Source organism: Miniopterus natalensis, chromosome 7 (genome assembly GCF_054644295.1).
Source record: "Miniopterus natalensis isolate mMinNat1 chromosome 7, mMinNat1.hap1, whole genome shotgun sequence".
NCBI lineage: Eukaryota > Metazoa > Chordata > Mammalia > Chiroptera > Miniopteridae > Miniopterus > Miniopterus natalensis.
The window spans coordinates 5,739,516-5,745,998 of record NC_142087.1 but is presented as its reverse complement, the minus strand read 5'-3'; positions in this window follow the sequence as shown (position 1 = coordinate 5,745,998).

Here is a 6,483-nt window from a genome sequence, read left to right as displayed (position 1 = left end):
AGACCAGCCTTAGACTATGGATGGTCTTGAATGCCAGGGTGGGAAATCTGGACTTATTTGGCGGGCAATGGGGAGCCATGGGAGGTTTTAGAGCAGAAGAAGGATTTGAGTGTAATTGTCAATTAAGCAAGAGTTGAATGTCAGATAAGAGGACAGGGCTCTATGGCACGGGTGCCAGACTGGCTCAGATAAAACTGTCCTCACCCAGCACCACCAAAGAGCTGGTGCTCGGGTGATGCAATCACACGGGTGCCCTCCATCGGGGTGCTCTTTGGGGAGAAACGTCTCCAGAAAGCCCCTTCCAGGATGTCTGCAGTTTCCTGGGAGGGAGAGTCCAGGCTGGGAGGATCCAAATGTCTTTGTGGGTGTTCAGCCTGGATTCGCTCAACACTACCAGCCCAGTGTGGGGGAGAGGCTGGGGGAGAGGTTTAGGTTAAACCCAGACTCCACAGGCAGCCCCCTTTGTCCCCAGTCTGGCCTCTTCTTCTGGCCCAAGTCGGAGTGGAGAAGCTCAGCCTGGACAGCAGAGGGAGTTAAGCCCTCAAAGGTCGGCTCTGGTTCCCAGAACTCTGGCTGACAGCATTCTCGCTGCTGGCAACAGCCAGCTACCCAGTACTGCATGATTCTGAAAAATCTGGCCTCAGTCCCAGGTCCTGGTGGGGCCTGGAGAGCATGGAAAGGTATGCAGAGAAATATTAAACACAGTCCTTAAATGAGCTGAGCTGATGGTTCACAGAAAAGGAAACACAATGCCTTTTAACATATAAAAAGAGCTCACTCATACAAGAGAAAACTGTATCAAATGCCCAGTGAGCAGGCACTTTTTAATCCACCAAATGGCCAGTTACACAGGTGAGGATATGGGGAAAGCCACCCTCATACATTGCTGGTGGGATTAGCACCTACGGGCGGCAATCTGGTAATATCTATCAAAATTACAAATGCACGGGCATCCAGCAGAAACGTACAGTACATTAACTGAGAGACTTGTACTAGACCCGCTCTATTTAATATGAAAGCCACGAGCCACATGTGGTACTGAGCACTTGAAATGTGGCCAGTCTGAGTTGAGATGTGCTGTAAGTGTAAAAGATATACCAGATGTTGTTAGTATGGGGGGAAAAAGCAAAATAACTCCTTCATAACTTTTTTATATTGATGATGTGCTAAAATAATATTTCCCATCTATTGGGTTAAATAATTTTAAAAGTTAATTCCACCTGTTTCTTTTTACTTTTTGAAATGTGTCTGCTAGAAAATTTTAAATTACATATGTGGTTTGCACTTGTGGCTTGTATTATATTTTTTATTGTGGTGAAACACACAACATCAAATTCATCATTTTAACCACGTTTAACTTTACAAATCAGTGGCATTCGGCACATTCACATTGCTGTGCAACCACCACCACAATCCATCTCCAGAACTTTTCATCATCCCCAACGGAAACTCTGCACCCATTCAACCAAAGCTCCCCATCCCCTCCTTCTCCCAGGCCCTGGCAACCGCTGTGCCAATCTGTCTCTTGTTAAGCTCAGTCTATCAAAAGGCCTTGCTTCCCTCACCAGGGAGGCTTGGAAATGCAGACTAGCTGTGCGTCCAGGAAGCAGAGGAAAGGGTGGCCAGGCTCTGTCACACTTGCCCAGTAGGCACACGCCTACTGTGTGCTCAGCCCAGCAGGGCAGCTCAGCGAGAGCAAGGACCTTGTGGGCAGAGGCCCTGATTCCCCAGCTATGAGACCACTCACCTCCACTCTCAGGACCTCCATGCTCTCATCTGTAAGATGGGGATATAACAATAATCATCTCTTCCTGTTGATGTTGTGGTGATGGAAGCACTCTTCATAAAATCCCAGACTTTGCAAAGAAATGGATGACGTTGTCTCTGCCCTCGGAAGTGTTAACAACTAGGGGAAACACGAATTCAAGACATGCACCCAGGCCTGGGGAGATCTTAAGGGTTGTGTTAACAGGGGCGGGGGAAGTGATCAGACGGGCTGCACAGGAGAGGGCCCTGTGGCGGACCTTGGCAGCTGATGAGCAGAATAGAAAGAGACCCAGGAGCTAGGGTGTGGCACGGCGGGGAGGAAAACAGCACGTGCAAAGGTGTGGAGGCCAGAACACGTGGTATTTGGAAGGGTCCTGTGCCGAGTATTTAAAGCAGAAATTCCCAAAGGGAGGGATGTCGGCTGAGCTAGGAGCTGACACTCACTTACGTGCTTGTTCCTTGGCAGAAAGGATTTGAAAAAGAAATAGAATGAGAGATTGAAAAGAGATTCCTGGGGAGAAAAATATTTCAGGCTCCAGATGACTGCCTCTGCAGCCTCTGGCTCCCTTCCCACCCACTCCCCAGCCCTGATGCGAGGCTGGCTGGGAAGAGGTCTTTCTCATGGTATGTATTTCTTCAAGCTGAGGGCCTGGCTAGCAGGAGACTGAAGCCCACCCCATTCCTGCCTGGCTGCCAAACTGTATATGAGGCTCAAATATACCCATGGCCTTGACAGCTTGCCTTAGCCATGCTAATGTTTTCCATGCCACTTGAATTCTCCCCTCAAGATACATTCTGTTATTGCCCCCACTTCCCAGATAAGTAAACTGAGGCTCAGAGAGGCTGTGTGCCCACAGCCAGCCAACGGTGAATCTGACTGATTTATATATATATCTTTATTGATTTCAAAGAGAGGAAAGGAGAGGGAGAGAGAGATAGAAACACCAATAATGAGAGAGTCATTGATCGAGCCCTCAACCCGGGCATGTGCCCTGACGGGGAATCGAACCTCGATCTCCTGGATCCTAGGTTGATGCTCAACCCAGCCGGGCAAATCTGACTGATTTCATGACCTTAGCCTGGGTTTGGGAGTGTAGACAGAGCAGGCAGGGGTTAAGGACAGCAAAGAAGAATGTTCCAGGGGGTACGAGGTTTAGAGTGAGAGGCCGTATGGTGCAGTGGTTACATGCTTGACTCAGGAGCTAGACTTTGGGGTTGTTTGTTACAGCAGCATGACCTAGCCTGCACCCTGACTGATACAAAGCATAATGACAAACTAAGTTACATGTCCTTTAAAAGGTTAGGATTTACCATCTTCCTCTTAGAAGCAGCATTTAAAATTTTTTTTTAAATTTTGGCAAAATACACATAACATAAAATTTGCCATCTTAACATTGTAAAATGTAGTTCAATGGCATTAGGACATTCACATTATTTCCACCTTCAACTTGCTGAACTGAAACCCTGTACCCATTAAACAACTCCCCATTCCCCTCCCCCGGCAACCACCTTCTACTTGTCTCTGTGACTCTGACTACTCTAGGTAGCTCTTATGAGGGAATCATTCAGCATTCGTCTTTTTGTGTCTGGCTTATTTCACTCAGGATAATGTCCTCAAGGTTCATCCATGTGGCAGCGTACACCAGAATTCCCGTCCTTTTGAAGTCTGAATAATATCCCATTGTATACAAATAAGTAGCACACTTTGCTTATCCATTCATCCATCCATGGACACCAGGGTGGCTTCCACCTTTTGGATGCTATGAACGTGGGTGTGCAAATACCCTGGACGGCATTTTTAAACACGGCTGATGGAGGAAAAGGCCCTGACCAAGAAGCCAGGAGCCCAGGTCTCCAGACTCGACCGCTAACTCCTGCGGAGCTTTGGGCACATCACTTTCCACATCTGATCTGAACTTTCCTCCGGGTCACTGCTTACTTCACAGCAGCGCAGTGAGACCAAGTGAGACTGCCCATATGAACTCTCAGCAGAGAGAAGCCACGAGGGATTGTTGTTGTTATTACTCAGTGGGGTGAGGGCAATGATTTCCCAAAGGCATGAGTCACTAATGGTGGAATTCCAGGCATCAGGAGAGGCAGTTCTGGGCAGCAGAGACCAGATTCCACACAGAGCAGTAACCCCGACCCTGAGCCCCTGAGGGAGCCACACCCTCTTCCCTTGGCCACTGGCTGTTGTGAGGAAGGGGTCCATGAAAGTCATAAGCATATGGGTCCTTAGGGGATAGCCTGCAGTCCCATCATCCCACACGATTGTCAAGGAGGCTCAGAAAGGGTGATGTACTTGCCCAGGGTCACACAGCCAGAGAGCAGGCGAAAGATGGGCTAGAATTTGAAAGTCTAGACCCCTAGCCCTGCACCACACTGCCTCCCACATGGTTCCAGTTCTAGGAAGAGGGTATCAATTTGAGGCAGGAGGAATCAGGAAACCCAATGGCCTCAAGGTGAAGTGGAACTTTCCTCTTTGGTATCTCATAGAGACTGACCTAAGAACCTTTCAACTCAGAGTCCTCTCTATGCTTCCAAAATCTTGAGGTACTGATGATAATAATAGTTGCTCCTATTAACTGAGCCCTTTCTAAGTCACAGGCTTAGAGCTGAGCACTTCCCATCTGGTCACATTCCATCCCTCCTATGAGCTAGGAACCAGTGTCATCCCCTTTGAAAGCCCCCAAACCTTAATTCACTAACATTTTCAAGGTCACAAAATGAGCAGAGGTCAGGGCTGTATTTGAACCCAGGGCAGGGTGGTTGTGGAATCTGTCTACTGAAGCACAAAGATCTGCTGCTTCTCCTGAATTCTGTTACAACTCTGTAAGGTAGAGATGGGGGAGCCAATTGTACCCATTGTGCAGGGAGAAAAACTGAGGCTTGGAGCAGATGGTGGCATGCTGGCAAGAGGAGGAGTCTGGGCTCGGACCCGCCCTGCCAGGGCAGACTTCTGTCCCATACGTCTGCTCTGGGAAAGAGAAAGCTTTAGGAGTGCACAGGCCCATGCCAAACCTAAGCTTGGAGATGTGGGATGGGGAGGGGGTGGTGGCAGACTCTAAATGTGGTCCCCCCTCCACCAGTGATAATCAGGGCAGCCAGCATTTCAGGAGCACTCACTGGGTTCAAGCTCCTCGGCTTAACACTCTATGTTGCTTATTTCATTTCATCTTCACCCATGTTGAAGGAATTAATTTTCCTCCCCCATTTTGCAGATAAAAACACTTCGGTTCAGGGAGGTGAGCTCAACCGTCCAGCTGACCAGACTAGGAAGTTACGGAATTGAGATGCTGAAGTTTGGCTCTATCAACCATGCAAATTTCCCTCCCCAAGCAGAGGAGAGAGAAGCAGCCTGAACAACCCTGCACACCCAGCAGGCCCCAGGACCTTTGGCTCCTGAGATTCCACATGCTAAGAGTCCCAGACACATGCTTCTAAGGACCTCAGACTCCTTGAGTGGATTCATATGTTATGACTCAAGAGTTGCCTGATTCTCTACCATTCATAGGATGATACATGGGGTGTGGTCCAGAGGGCCTCGCCAACAAAGGCCCTGGGTGCCCTGTGGGACTGGTGACCGCACTGACAGCTGTCTACAGAAGCCCTTCCCCTCCCTGGATGCGACCCTCTGACCCCGCCGCATGGGGAACGCAGCTGTCTCCCTAAGCCCAATCCTCCTGTCGCCTTAGATCCGGCTCAAGACCCAAACCCATTGCTCACTCCCCTTGCCGCCCTTATCCTTCCCTTTAGCCGCCTGTGCTCTTGTTTTGGGGTAGGGGTGGGGGGCAGAAATCTCTTCCCCAGCCCCAGGTCCTAAGCCACTCGAGGTTCTCCAGTCCCCTTGCCTGGTTTTAGGGATGGGTGTGTACTGGCTTAAGTCTTGCTAGCTGCTGTAACATATAACTCCAAGATTTCAGTGGCTGCACACCACAGGCGCGTGGTTCTTTCTCACACTGCAGGACAAGAAGTTTTGGCAGGAGGGCTCTTCTTTCTGTAGCCTTATAGTGACTCTGCCTTCCTCCTTCTCTGAATCCTCTCCATTCAGCAGGAAGATAGGCAGCAAAAATTGTGGGTAGAAGGTTTTTATAGGTCAGACCTGAAAACGGTGCAATTAATTTTGCTCACATTCAATTGGCCTGAACTCAGTCACGTGGCCACATCTAACTGCACAGGAGGCTGGGGCATGCGGCCCAGCTGTGTACCCGGAGGACTGATGAGCAGCGACAGTCTTCCACAAGAATGTGACCTAGTGCTGGCCAAGGAGACATTGAGTCTGCTGGAGGGGTCTGAGAAGAGCTTGCCTTGATTTAAAAAGCTGTGTAGGGAGATGTTCCCCTCTCCTTCCCCTTTAAGCGGTTGTGTGAAGATGTGATGTCTGAAACTTTGGCAGCCCTGTTGAGACCATGAGGTGGCCAAGCCTGAGGGCTAAAGCCAACACACTGAGGAGGCTGGAGCTGCAATCTGGGTCCTGGATGGCATCACTGAGCCTCCGAATTAACCAATTCTGGAACTACCCAACCTCAGGTTTCTTGACCACGTAGGTCCCTATTGCTGAAGTCAGGAGTGTCAGGATATTCTGTTCCTTGCAGCCTGAAACCTCCTAACTGATTGACACTCAGGAATGAATGCTGAAAATAGCAGAGGCAGGCCTACTCTGTGCTTATTTGCAGGGAGGGGCAGAGGAAGGTGCAGCAGTTAAAACACAAAATG